This window comes from Eumetopias jubatus, unplaced genomic scaffold (assembly GCF_037043125.1).
Source record: "Eumetopias jubatus isolate StellerSeaLion01/CBP00866 unplaced genomic scaffold, mEumJub1_p1.0 scaffold_14, whole genome shotgun sequence".
NCBI lineage: Eukaryota > Metazoa > Chordata > Mammalia > Carnivora > Otariidae > Eumetopias > Eumetopias jubatus.
The window spans coordinates 57,395,780-57,410,023 of NW_028274820.1; the positions used below are offsets into that span (position 1 = coordinate 57,395,780).

The following is a 14,244-nucleotide window of genomic DNA, read 5'->3' on the forward strand; positions in this document are numbered from 1 at the left end:
TTAAAAGTACTGAAGTTTTCTTAGAATTATTTTTCTCTAACCAGTTGTATTTATTTGCCTCTTATCTTGGAACTTAGCAACCAAGGGCAATAATTTAATTTAAACTGCCCTGTCCTCCCCCACCACTTATTTATTTATTTATTTATTTATTTTTACCAGAGATACTGTTTCAGTGAGTGTCTGAAGCTTTCTCAAAAGACCAACTTATTTAAAGCATTAGAAGTTCAAGTAATTGTTTATTTTCTGGAAATTCTTGATTTCTTTTACTTTAAATGTATGTACACTTATTAGTCTTTATAAACCAATCAAAACAGGAGGGCTGATAAATTTTAAAGAATTGATAACCTACTTTATTACTTTTCACTGGAGGTAGGCAAGCTAAAATGGTATGTTTGCTCAGGAAACACTTCCCACTTGTACAACTGAAGCATTTTATCAACTCCTGGGCAAGCTAGAGTTTATAACTGGGTTTTTCTTTTATTGTAAGCTGCTTTCTGTGGTGCTTGTTCCGTCAGACTGTGAGCGAAGCTAAGGGATGAACTCTAAGGTTTATTTTTCTTTATGTTTTGACTTGGCTCTTTTGGGTACTTCTATGGAATTATTTATTTATTTTTTTTGAGTGACAAGAGAAAAAGTGGTGTCCAGTAACCCCCAGCCTGCCCTTCCACTTTCTGTGGTTTCTGTTACCTGAGGTTAACCTCAGTCAGGAAGCAGATGATCTTCCTTCTGACTCATTGTCCGAAACAAGATCAGTAATAGTAGCTTAACACTAGGTCCCAATGCCTGCATCATTCACCTCCCTTCATTCATCACGTAGGCATTTTGTCATCTCATATCATTACGAGAGGGGTGAATATAGTACAATAAGATATTTTGAGAGACCATATAACTTTTATACAATATATTGTTATAATTGCTCTATTTTATTATTGTTTTCATCTCTTACTATGCCTAATTCACAAATTAAACTTTATCTTAGGCATGTACATATAGGAAAAGATGTAGTCTGTATAAGGTTCAGTACTGTCTGAGGTTTCAGATTACCGCTGGGAGTCTTGGAATGTATCCCCCATGGGTAAGGGAGGTTACTGTACTCAGAACCCTTCTATTTTCTCTAGAGGCTGTAAAGCACCAGACATGAATTAAGCCAGCAGCGATCCTGCTTTGCCCATTCCAACTCACGTTCTGGCTGATTTACAGTTTTCAAAATTGTACAAACTACACAAAGCTCTTTCAGAGGTCAGAGCTGTCTGTTTTCAAAGCCACACAAAACCAGATTCATTAATTTAAATCTTTGTGTGCATTTTCTTTCAGATGGGGATATATTGGATTGAATTATATATCCTATAGTGTGTACTCATTACAGATTTTTATGTCCAATTAATTTTTTAAATTTTTGACAGAAGGTGAGCACAAGTACTATTACTGGACACAGATATAGAAAGAACTACAGTTATTCATAAACTTTATTTATATAAAGAGAGCATTTATTGTGTCTAGGTTCTATTAGGCAGGGAAATATAACCATGAAAATTTCATAAACCACTTAAAAAGGCTAATTCCTCTACTTTTGTGAAGCAGGGAACAGACAACATTCATTTACACACGCATAGAGAGAGGACTAGTAGCCTCCATTCTATAACTACTGCATGGGTCTGCAAAACTCACTGGTAGGTTGTGGCTGGGTAACAAGATGACCAGGAATACACAACGGATCCCAAAGCCACACAGGTCGGCTGTTCCTCAATTCATAGGTTACTCTCCATTCTAGTGGGAATAACACTGTTTTTCTTCTTAAGTGATTTCAATTCATAATGGTGCATAAACAAGACAAAACACAGAGAGACAGCAAGGAGATGTCGGAATCCTTAAGACAAAGAAATATGAAGAGACAAGATTTCTTTTCATCTTCCATTGAACTGAAACCAGATTCTCTGTCGTCTTCAATTCAAAGAGACCAGATTGTTGGACCATATAATCAAAGCCAGGCTTCCGATGAAAGTCAGAAAAAAATGGTGGCCAGTGCAAACTCACCCAGAAACAAAACATCAAAAATGAAGCAGAAAAAGAGAAACAGTGAGTGAGACTGAAAGCAGTATTGTGACACAAGATTCTCCCCAGGAGCTGGAAAAAACTTCCCTTGACATGAAGGTCTCCCATGTTCATGCCTGTCTGGCACTGCAATTTAGTTGGTGCTCATGAATGATACCCCAGGATAGCTCAGTGAAGCTTCCAAATCACTTGTACATTGTGTTTTCTTTTCATGGTATTTTAAATTTCACTTGCATTATCCGTGGCCATGCTTTTAAAATCCCAGCCTAGTGTGTTCCTGCCATGGGAAACAGTTTTCAAGTCATTGCTTCAGGAACATTCCCCAGAACAGTGTTTTCCAACCTGAGAATGGGATGGAGAACTATTGAAGGGGATCCATCAGCCCAGGGATATGTCACATATTGGCTGTGAACTAAATAATAGGCTTCACACATGAATTAAACAATATAAGTATTTTATGCTGCTATGGTGAATAAAATACAAATTAACTTAGAAATTTCTGAATTCATAGTCCTTTTTTTAGATATCCTGTATTCACTACTCAGATACTAAGTCCAGAAACTAAAGGTTGATGTCACTCAGTAGAAGTGAAGAGGGCAAATAATGCTCTGAACATCTTTTACATGAAGATCTTTATACATTCATTGAGAGGAATTAACTGGGGGCCGGGGAGGCTATCATAAATTAACCTATATTTTTTTCCTTGTCACAGTAAAGGTAGGGACAGCCTCCTGAGGGTGGTTCCCACTGAAAATGTGGGAGCGGGGGATGGAGCCTTGATTTTTCCCATGTGAAATTTCTAATGAAGAAAGGTAGGATCCTAGAGAAGAAAGGTGGTGGCCCTCGTTCTTAGTCTTTGAAGTGGAAGATGTGGAAGCTGGCTTCAGTTCCATGTTCCTGGGGGCCGCTCTGTCCTGGGAGGGCTGTAAACTAAAAGTATGGTCTCTGGAGCTTTCACCTTCCGTCCAGGCTCAACCCCAGGTGTGTGTGTGGGGGGGTGGGGGTTGTAAAGATGCCATGAATAGGTTTGGGTAGGATTTGATTTTCTTTAAGGATCTGCTGTGAAAGGGCTCCCTCTCCACACACGGAATACAGTAACAGTGATTTGAAACCCCTAGGTTAAGGAAGGGGAATAGAAAACAAAGAAGAGTATGAAACACTCATCAGGAAATGACAGCTTGAGAAGATGAGGCAAAATTAATTGTGCTGAATAAATGAGAGCACAGACTACTGACTTAGGAAGATTTGTGCTAATGCTCATGTGAAGGAAATTAAAATACCCAGGGGAGATTTGCAAATAGCGACACTTCCAGACCGTCTTCCTTTCATGATTCATTTTCATAGCCCTTTTAGGGAATTCTATACTCATGTTTATAATTCACTCAGAGCCTAAAAGATCTTTATTCCTATTGCATTATCCTGATTTATTTTGCAGCTTGGACTTTTCCTGTTCTTCTCTCACTAGCCCTGTTTTTAGAGTCAAATACCCATTCTTGGAGAGTTCCTTCGGCTCAGCATGTTTTTCCTTCTGAGTTTTCTACCAGATTTTTTTCTGTAATACATTCTATAGATCATCAATGTTTCCTTAATTATCCAAGTTGGAGTTGAATCCAAGCAGATACCTAACTTCTTTTATCTAAGGGAAGGAGGAGATTTTTCTGAAGTCTTAACTCACTGTGTACATCCAGTGGGGGAAAATGGTCTTTATATTTGGAGAGTTTTGAAATCCAAGAAAGCATATTTGAATTGTGTACAATTGGTTAAACTTAAACTGGGAACTAGTATGTAAACATTTAAATGTAGGTAGTATTAAAGCTAATGAAGCAGTTGATTGCCATGTAATCTCTCTTAAAAAATACTAAAAACTTTGTCTAACAGTTTGATGTTGTGCTTTGATTATATAAAATTTAGACATTTTAATTTGGGCCACATGATTTTATAGACCTATTTTTTCCCTATTAATATATTAGTAGAATGTTTTCATTTAATGTATAATTTAACCTAAACAGAAGTCTGTAAGCAAAGAAAAATAGACCTCTATTGTTCGCTATTTAAAATTTGAAGAAGTTACTCTTCAGTTTCTTTTTTGTGAGAAGAGTAGGAAATATAGATGGGGGTTGGGGAGAGAAGTTGGTTTTCTTTTTAAAAAATTTTTTTTTTGTATTTATTTTATTTAATTTATTTCATAAAACTTTTTAAATAATTGTATACTCACCAAAAGGTACAAACAAATGTACAGGGAGGTTCTAGGTACCCCTCAACTAGCCTCTCCATGTGTTAATATACTGTGTAACTGTAATATCAATACCAGGAAATTGACATTGGCATAATCTATAGAACTTATTCTGATTTCAGCAATTACATAAGTATCATTTGGGCACGCATGCATCTGTGTGGGTGTGTATATCTGTATAATTTTATCACATGTGTATCTCCATGTAACCACGAGTAGAATCGAGATTCTATCAAGACTTTCTTGTGATCTTCCTTTATAGCTCCCTTCACACCTCTTCCTTGAATCCCTAATCCCTGGCAACCACTCATCTGTTCTCCATTGCTATATTTATGTTAATTCATGAGTGTGTAAATGTAATCATGCAGTATGATTTTTTTCACTCAGAATTTCCTTGACTTTCATCTAAGTTGCTATGTCAATAGTTGTTCCTCTTAATTGCCGAGTAGTATTCCATGGTATATATGTACCATAGTTTATTTAACCATTCACCTGTTGGGGGTGGTAGTTGGCAGGTTTTAGATATTATGAAGAAAGCTGTACAAGTTTCTTCATGAAAATAAGTTTTGATTCTAGGATACATACTCAAGAGTGCAATTTCTAAGTTGTAAATTCATTTTTAGCTTTTTTTTTGAAAGTGAGAGAGTGTGTGCACATGCTCATGAGTGGGGGTTGGGAGGAGGGGCAGAGGGTGAGAGAAAGAGAATCTTAAGCAGGCTCCATGCCCAGCGGGGAGCTTATCACAGGGCTCAGGCTCACGACCCTGAGATCATGACCTGAGCTGAAACCAAGAGTCAGGCAGTTAACCCACTGGCCATCCAGTCATCCCAGTTCATTTTTAGTTTTGAAAGGAAATTGTTAAACTGTTTTCCAGAGTGGCTATATCATTTTACATTCCCACCAGCAACGTATGAGTAATGCAGTTTCTTCACGTCCTCGCCAGCATTTGATATTACCATTCTTTATTTTAATAATTCTGATATATGCATAGTGATATGTCATTGTGGTTTTAATTTGCATTTCCCTAATGATGTTGAACATCTTTTTTATGTGTTCATAATATATATATATTTCCTCTTCAATGAAATGTTTGTGCATATTTTTTGTTTACTTTTTAATTTTTTTTTACTTTTGAGTTTTGAGAATTATTTATGTATTATAGATATTAGTCCTTTGTTGGATATGTTGTTTGCAAATATTTTCTAGTCTATAGCTCGTCTTTTTGTTCTCTTGGCAGGGTCTTTTGCAGAGCCAAAGATTTTCATTTGCTGAAGTCCAATTTATCAAGTTTTCCTTTTCTGGAACATTTATAAAGTGACTTTTTATGGAGCCTCTAGAACAGTGTTTTGTGAGTTTTTCGTTATTTTTTAACCTTTTATTTTGAAATAATTATAGATTCATAAGAAGTTGCAAAGATAGTACACAGAGGTAACAATGCCATGTACCCTTACCTGCTTTCTCCCAGTGGTTATATCTTATATAACTTTAATACAATATTATAATTAGGAAATTGACATTGATGGTACAGTGTGTGTGTGTTTGTATGTATAGTTCTATGTCAGTTTATCATAGCTGTAGATTCATGTAAACACCAACTTACTCAAGGCATGGAATGATCTCATCACCAAAAAGCTCTCCCTGGTGCTACTCCTTTATAGTCACATCTTCCTCCTACCCCCTCTCCATCCCTAACCACTGGCAACCATTAATTTGTTCTCCATGTCTATAATTTTGTCATTTAAAGAATGTTTTGTAATTGGAATTATATGGTATACGAATTTTTGAAACTGGCATTTTTTCACTCAGCATAATGTTAAGATCCACATAAGTTGTTATGTGTATCAAATATTCATTCCTTTTTATTGCTGAGTAATATTTCATGGTATGTTTCAGTTTGTTCAATTATTCATCCTTTGTCAGACATTTTGGCTCTTTCCAGTTTCTGGTTAATACAAATAAAACTGTAGGAACAATCATTGTGTAGATATTTATGTGGATGTTAAGTTTTCATTCTGTGAAATAAATGCCTAGCTATGTGATTGCTGAATGGTATAAGTATATATTTAGTTTTTAAAGAAACTATTAGTCTCTCTTCCAGGATAACTGTAGTATTTTATATTCTCAGCAGCAATGTGTGAGAGATCCAGTTTCTCTGCATCCTTGCAAGCATTTCATATTGTCACTATTTTTTAATAACAGCTTTATTGAGATATATGCTTTATTGAGATATTCACATATTATAAAATTTAATTCACAATTTATAAAATTTAAAGTGTACAATTCAGTCGTTTTTAGGTGATTCAAAGAGTTGTGCAACCATCACCACTATTTAATTTTAGAGCATTTTCATCACTCACAAACTCCTTACTCATTAAGCAGTCATTTTCCATCCCTTATTCCTCTCCCAGCCTAGGGCTACCACTAATCTTTCTTTTTGTCTGAATTTTCCTATTGTGAACGTTTTATGTAAATGGAATTACACAGTATGGTCTTTTGTGCCTGGTTTCTTGAAGTTGGCTAGATGTTTTCAAGGTTCATTGATATTGTAGCATGCATCAGTACTTCATTCCTTTTTAAAGCTGGATAACATTCCATTGTATGGATGTACCACATATTGTTTATCCATTCATCTGTTGATACACACTTGGGTTGTTTCCACATTTTTTGTAATGAACAATGCTGCTATGAAAATTAGTGCACAAATTTTTGTGTGGTTATGTGTTTTCATGATTCTTTGACATATTCCTAGGATTGAAGTTGATGGGTCATATGTTTAGAATTTTGAGGAAATGTTTTCCAAAACAAGCCATTTTCCAATGGCTACACCACTTATACTTTCCCACCAGCAATATATGAAGATTGCAGGTTTTTTTACATCCTTGCAAACACTTGTTATTGTCTGTTTTTTTAGATCATAGCAATCCTAGTAAGTGTGAAATGATATCTCATTGTGGTTTTGATTTGATAACCCTAATGACTAGTGAGATTGAGCAGATTTTTTGTGTACATGTTGCCCATTTGTGTATCTTCTTTGAAGAAATGTCAGTTCAAGTCTTTTGTACATTTTATAAATAGGTTATATGTTGTATGTCACCTTGTATATAACTTTAGTACAATATCATAACTTTTGAATTATTGATTTGTACGAGTTTTTTTTATATATTCTGAATACAAGTTCCTTATCAGATATGTTACTTACACTTTCTCCCATTCTGTTGGTTGCCATCTCTATATAAGCTCTATAGATTGTACCAATGTCAATGTTGATAGTATCCTTTGAAGCAAAAAATTTTTAATTTTGATGAAGCCCAATTTATTTTTCTTCTGCTGTTAGTGCTTTTGGTACTATATCTAAAAAACTACTGCCTAATCCTAGGTCGTAAAGATTTATTTCTATGTTTTCTTTCAAGAGTTTTTTAGCTTTAGCTCTTACATTTAGTCTGTCACCCACTCTGAGTTAATTTTTAATTTATGGTGTGATATAGGGGTCCAACTTCATTCTTTTTTGCATGGATATCCAGTAGTTTCAAAAATGACTACTCTTTCCCCATTGAATATTCTTGGCACCATTGTCGAAAATCAATTGGTCATCAATCTCTGAATTTATTTCTGGACTCTCAATTCTATTCCATTGATCTATATCTCTATCCTTATGCCAGTACCATACTGTCCTGATCATTGTTGCTTTATGTCTTCAAATAAGGAAGTGTGAGTCTTTGAATTTTGTTCTTCTTTTCTAAGATTGTTTTGGTTATTCTGGGTACTTGCATTTCTTTTTTTTTTTTATTAAAATATAAGTGATTTTATTTTAATTTATTTTTTATGAAGTTTTTAATTTTAATTCCAATATTGTTAACAAACAGTGTTATGTTAGTTTCAGGTGTACAATATGGAGATTCAGCAATTCTGTAAATTACTCAGTGCTTATCATGATTAGTGTACTCTTTAATCCCTATCACCTATTCCTACTCCCCCCAGCTCCCATCTGGTAATCATCACTTTGTTCTCTATAGTTAAGAGTCTGTTTCCTGGTTTGTCTCTCTCTTTTTTTTTTTTTTGCTTGTTTGTTTTGCTTCGTAAATTCTACATATGAGTGAAATCAGATGGTATTTGTCTTTTTCTGACTGACTTATTTTGCTTAGTATTATACTCCTTGCATTTCTATATTAATATTATAATCAACTTGTGAACTTTTGAAAAAAATGTAGCTGGGATTTTGATAAGATTGCCTTGAGTCTTTAAATTAATTAATAATATTAAGTCTCCTAATCCATAAACAGTGGAATGTGTTTCCATTTATTTAGGTCTTACTTTAATTTTTTTCAATGATATTTCATAGTTTTCAGTGTACAAGTCTTGCATTTCTTTTATTACACCTATTCCCAAGTATGTTATTGTTTTTGATGCTATAGTGAATGGAATTGTTTTCTTAATTTAATTTTTGAATTGTTCATTGCTAATGTAAAGAAATACAATTGATTTTTGAATATTGGTCTACTACCCTAACTTTTAAAATAGTTTTTGAGTGGATTCCTTAGGACTTTCTATGCAAGATCATATCAGGGAAGCCCTCACTGATGAGGTGGTGTTTGAGCAGCGTGTTTCAAGTGGGGACAGGGAGGAGGTGTAAGATCAAAGACCTTGAAATGGGACATGTATACAGGTCTTCAAGGCACAGTGGGAAAACTGGTATGGGTAATGGTGAAGACTTTGGATTTATCCTGGAGAAGATGGGAAGCTATTGGGTGGTTATGAACAGAGTAGCAGTATGAAATGATCTTTCAGGCTCAATCTTGCTCCTTATTCTAGCCATAAAGGCAGCAATCATTTCCACCTTGAATTTTACAAGTGCCCTACTGTGAGTTTGTGTCATATACTTAGTGTCCTCCCTGGGCTCCTCTACACCTCTTGTGTGAGACATCCCCTCAGACTCACACATATACCATTGTGGGGGTGGGTGGGTAGACAACAGGCCCTTGGAGCACCCTTGATCACTGGGAGACAGAAGCCAATGCTTCTTCCCTTCTCCCAGGTACATGGCTCCGAGAGGTATTCATGGTGCCCCTTACAAGTTCCTCTTGGGACAAAGCATCAGCTGGTTGAGTTACACTTTTATTGACTCTACCTCCTTTCCTATTTTAATGCCTGTTCCTTCCACTTGCATGCTGGGACAAAGACTTTGTCTCATACTTTATGTACACAGAAGCCTTTGTCTCATACTTGGCCTTCAGGATCTTCAGGCAGAGATACACAGGGTTTAGGAAAATCCTTCTGGCTACTGGACTGGGGAAGGGGGACACACAAGGGGGAAACAGAAAGAGCAATTAGAGATGATTCAGTTCTTCCCGGGAGAGGTGATAGCAACTCAGCCCAGAAAGGTCTGTGAGAGTGGGAAGCATGGTTGGATTGCGGATGTTTTAGAGGTAGAGCCAATAGGATTTGTTAATGAATTGGATGTGTGGTATAAGAGAGCGAGTCAAGGGTGACCCCAAGTGGATGAGCCATGACAGCATGGAGTTACGGATGCCTTTGGTAATGGCTAGTTTGGAGAACTTGGTTCAGGAGAATTAGCCTTGAGAAGCCCATCGGGCATTCAAATGGAGATTCCTTATATTACATATATTGAAACAGAGACCAAGGAGGTGAAAAAAAATCATGTAGTTTAAGGTCATATCAGTAAGAAACCAAAATAAAAAGATAAAAGGAAGGCAAAAGAAAAAACCCATATCTATGTATCCTATCAATATATATCCTAAATGCTTCACCTCCTCTTTGACCTGGCATTAATCTGTTCCCAGAAATTTTGTGGAGAGAAAAGTCTTCTGGAGCAAGTGTCGGCTTTGGATTTGATGTGGTCTTAGGGACATAATGGCAGGGAAAATGAAGGCTGAATAGTTTCATGCTCTCATTTTATGTTTTCCTGAACATCTTTTTTTTTTTTTTAAAGATTTTATTTATTTGAGAGAGAATGAGAGATAGCACAAGAGGGAAGAGGGTCAGAGGGAGAAACAGACTCCCTGCTGAGCAGGGAGCCCGATGTGGGACTCGATTCCGGGACTTCAGGATCATGACCTGAGCCAAAGGCAGTTGCTTAACCAACTGAGCCACCCAGGTGCCCTGAACATCTTTTGATTATGTTACTTATGCCTGAGATCAACTGAGAGGTTGTGGTTCAGAATCTTTGTTACCACCTGAGGGGGGAGAAGGGAGGCTCAGAAAGGCTAAATGATTTAACTGAAACGGCATAATTAATTAAAGTTTTTGCCAAAATGGAGATTTATGCCATGGAGCTCCCCTGTGCTGTCTCTCCACATTCCCTCCTACCTGGATGAATGTTCCAGTGGAGCCAAAGCCATTCTTTGGGCAGCTCTTCTCAGCCTGGCTTGGGAGTCTTGGAGCCTGGAGCTGTCCACACTGCTTCTTCGAATGACTCTGAAGTGACCAAGTGTGATCCACCACAGAATCCCAGGACCTTACTGGACTGCCTTACTGAGAAGGATGGTGTCTTACTGATATTTCTAAACTGCTCTGTCTAACGTCTTGCAAAAACTTGCAACTGATGGAGCAAAAGACCCTTTCATTACCGTGGCAATAACTGAGTCAGTGAGTCACTCACTGGCCGAAGGCCAAGTTCAGCTGTCAGGTGCCTGAAAGTTGTGAAGAGAAGATAATGCATTTTCCTCTCCAGGGAGAAGAGAAAACACGTTTTCCTCTTTCATCTCTATCAAGGTTATCAACTTAGTGGTTGTCTGAGCTTATAAAACTGACCTTAAACTTCCATGAACATTTATTGCCTTTTTTATTTTTTGTACAATAACGTATTTTTAATTTTGTTCTGTAAAGTGTTAACTGTCTTTGTTCAGTACCTTGCACATAGGAGTTTTCTGTCCTATATGCATTATAAAATGCTGATATGATATGAAACACCTAGCATAGATTTGGTGTTGATACATGGTCAACAGGTGTAAGAATGAATTGTTTTACTAGCCATTGAGAACTGAGTCCTTGAGACCATCCTGGAAAGTTGTAAGAATGTGATTTGGCTTTACAGATATGGTAAAATCAAAGGACAAGGAATGGAAGGAACCATATGAAGTGTAGAGAATGGAAGGGGAAAAGAGTATTTTAAAATTTTCTCTATAAAAAGCATTAAGAACTAAAGAGCACCCTGATAATGCCACCCAACACAAGGGGCAAATACCAGGCTTTTTATGTTTAGTGAAGATGCACAGCCTGGTGCTGTAAGCCTTAAGTGTTTAAAAAACAACCATAATTACTATGTCTTTGCTTATCACTAAGCAAAGAGACATGGTTCCAGCACCAGTACCTTTCCATGACGTGGGGTTTGGTTTTGCCTTGGTAGTAAGATAAGGTGATCAGTAGTAATTGTTGGCAGAACTCGAGAAAGGGTGAACAGACACTTGGATACTTCTGCAAATGTTTTAGAACAATACACAGTTCATGCATGGATGATTACAATGGCTTGAAAGATGGTCCCCTTGCTTCCTCTGGGTGTAGTGAGAAGCAGAGTTTTGTCTGTCTATGGACTGAGAACAGGACCGGCTTCTAGCCACCCTGCTGGTTCCACAGTTAGAAAGCTTTTCACCAGTTCAGGGAAGTCTCAAAGACAGCATTGAAGCTAAAGAGAAAATAAAGGCAAAGAAAGCTATTAGAAGAGGGGAGTTCAGCATGAAATAAAAATGTAAAAAAGGTGTTATTGCCCTCAGATTCATGTTCAAGTTGGCCAAGGTATTTCTTTGCTGGAGTTTTGGGCTTGCCTGGTAGGTTTGGGAGCTCAGAAGAAAAGTGAGCATGGAGGACCAGGGAACCAGGTTGCATCTTATATGTAAACCAGCCACCTAGCTTCTACCCACCTGAGCAGAGCTGGTCCCTAACCAGCAAGGATAGAACTCTCCTATGTGCAGCACCAGAGGCCTTCAGATCTCTGAGACACATTCATGTTATGAATCCTACAAAAAGAATAGATCATTGCTATTAGTCTAGATTCAAATAAAATACAAGATGTCTACTTATAGGTATATTTCAAGCCATGTAATGTTTGGGACATACTTGTACTAAAAATTATTTATTATTTATCTTAATTTCAAATTTAACTGGGCGTCTTGTATTTTATTTAGTATATCTGGCAACTCTGTATCAGGCTAACCTATTACAAATGATGGTAAGGGAATTCGGCTCCCTTGCGCCTGCTCAGTCCAGCCCGGTCTAGCCAGTGTGTCCATTCACTTAAGATCCTGGGCCTTTAGTTCCGGCTCCACTGCCTTTCCAGGGTGGGGCACCCAGGTGTGCCTGAGCTCTGTACACCCCAGTGGCTTCAGCAGCAGTAGCCTCTACAGCCTGAGTGCCTCCCGGCCATGCGTGGTCCTGTGCTTTCCCTACGCAGGCCCAGTGGGCGTTAGCATCCACGAGGTCACCATCAATCAGAACCTGCTGGCTTCACTGCGGGTGGATATCGAACCCTCCATCCAGCAGATGCACCAGGAGGAGCACGAGCAGATCAAGACCCTCAACACCAACTCCCTCCTTCATCCATAAGGTGCAGTTTCTAAAGCAGCAGAACAAATTGCTGGAGACCAAGCGGGCCCTGCTGCAGAAGCAGAAGTCAGCCAAGAGGAACTGACCTCCCACCCCCCCAGGCATCTTTGAAGCCCACGTTGGTGGCCTGTAGAGGCAGCTTGAGTCGCTGCAGCTAGCTGGGGCTGCCTAGAGGTGGAGCTGCAGAACATGCAGGGCGTTGTGGAAGACTTCAAGAACAAGTACCAAGATGAAATTAATCATCCGCCGGTTGCTGAGGATGAGTTTCTGGTGCTAAAAAAGGACACAGATGCTGCCTGCATGAACAAGGTGAATTTGGAGGCCAAGGTAGATGCCCTGACTAATGAGATCAACTTCTTCAAGACCTTCTATGAGATGGAGTTGGCAGAGCTGCAGTCCCAGATCTCGGACATGTCCATGGTGCTGTCCATGGACAACAGCCACTCCCTGACCTGGATGGCATCATCATTGAGGTCAGGGGCCAGACCAAGAGATGGCCAAATACAGCCAACCTGAGACTCAGGCCTGGTACCAGATCAAGTTTGAGACCCTCAGGTCCAGGCTGGGAAACATGAGGACGACCCCTGGACTACCCCACTGAGATTGCAGAGATGAACCATGCCATTCAGAGGCTTCAGGCTGAGATCGACAGCAGTAAGAACTAGTGTGCTCAGTTGGAGGCTGCCATTGCTGAGGCTGAAGAACATGGGAAGCTGGCACTTAAGGATGCACGTGCCAAGTAGGAGAAGCTGGAGGCCGCCCTGTGGCAAGCCAAGCAGGACATGGCATGGCAGCTCGGAGAGTACCAGGAGCTCATGGATGTCAAGATGGCCCTCAACATTGAGATCCCCACCTACCACAAGTGGCTGGAGGGTGAGGAGAGCAGTTGACGGGAGATGGTATGGGAACTGTGAACATCTCTGTGCTGAACTCCGCTGGTGGAGGTGGCAGGAGGCTGGCCAGGCTGGTCTTCAGAGGAGCCATGAGCAGCAATGCCTTGAGCTTCTTGAGTGGTGGAATGCCTGGGGCCATCAAGTCCTATTCCATCAGGACCTCAGCTGCCATCCACAGGAGCGTAGGAAAATCAGCCCTGGTGTGCAGAGATCCATACCCCTGTCCTCCACAGTCACAGGAGGACTCCCATCCGTGGTGCCAAGACTGCCAGGCAGTCTGAAAAATGATGTCAGAAGAGCTTCCAATAAATCAGCCTTTCTGGAAATAAAGCAAAACCTCAAAACAAAAAACAAATGATGGTAAGAGACATTACCTGCTTAGGAATAATAAAATCAAATGTCCAAGGATGTATGATATTGGTGGGAACACCACTAAATATGTGTCTATAGGAGAAATTCATTACTATTTCACCTTTTTATCAGTGAATGAATAGTAAACATTATTAAAAA

At 38.7% G+C, this 14,244-nt stretch overlaps 1 pseudogene; it reads left to right on the forward strand.

Annotated features, from left to right (window-relative positions):
• Positions 1–1,856: 1,856 nt before the first annotated feature.
• LOC114221183 (keratin, type II cytoskeletal 7 pseudogene) lies at positions 1,857–14,015 on the forward strand (annotated as a pseudogene).
• The last annotated feature ends 229 nt before the right edge of the window (positions 14,016–14,244 follow it).